Genomic DNA, 363 nt, shown 5'->3' on the forward strand with positions numbered 1-363 from the left:
TCTTCGAAAATACTGCGAATCGATGTTGAGGATCCGCCATTTTGTATTCCTTCATTGCCATGTTGTTATGTTTTTAAGATCGTTTCGGAAGTTATAACATCTCATTAGACTTTAATGTATTTTGTAAATATTTTGTATTAATATATTTGAAATTACTAAACTGAAATAGGTATATATTAATGTGTTATTTTAACGCAATTAATTCCATAAAGAGAAACGTTCTACGGCGGTTACACAATCTGGTTTTGAACAGATGCAGCGACCTCTATATATGGCTTTGGTAAACACTTCTTAAAGGTGATAATGCTCTCCAATATCTTGTCTAAGTTTTCTGTAATGATCATTGAAAAAAAACTTGTATAG

Source organism: Lottia gigantea (assembly GCF_000327385.1).
Source record: "Lottia gigantea unplaced genomic scaffold LOTGIsca_37, whole genome shotgun sequence".
Lineage (NCBI taxonomy): Eukaryota > Metazoa > Mollusca > Gastropoda > Lottiidae > Lottia > Lottia gigantea.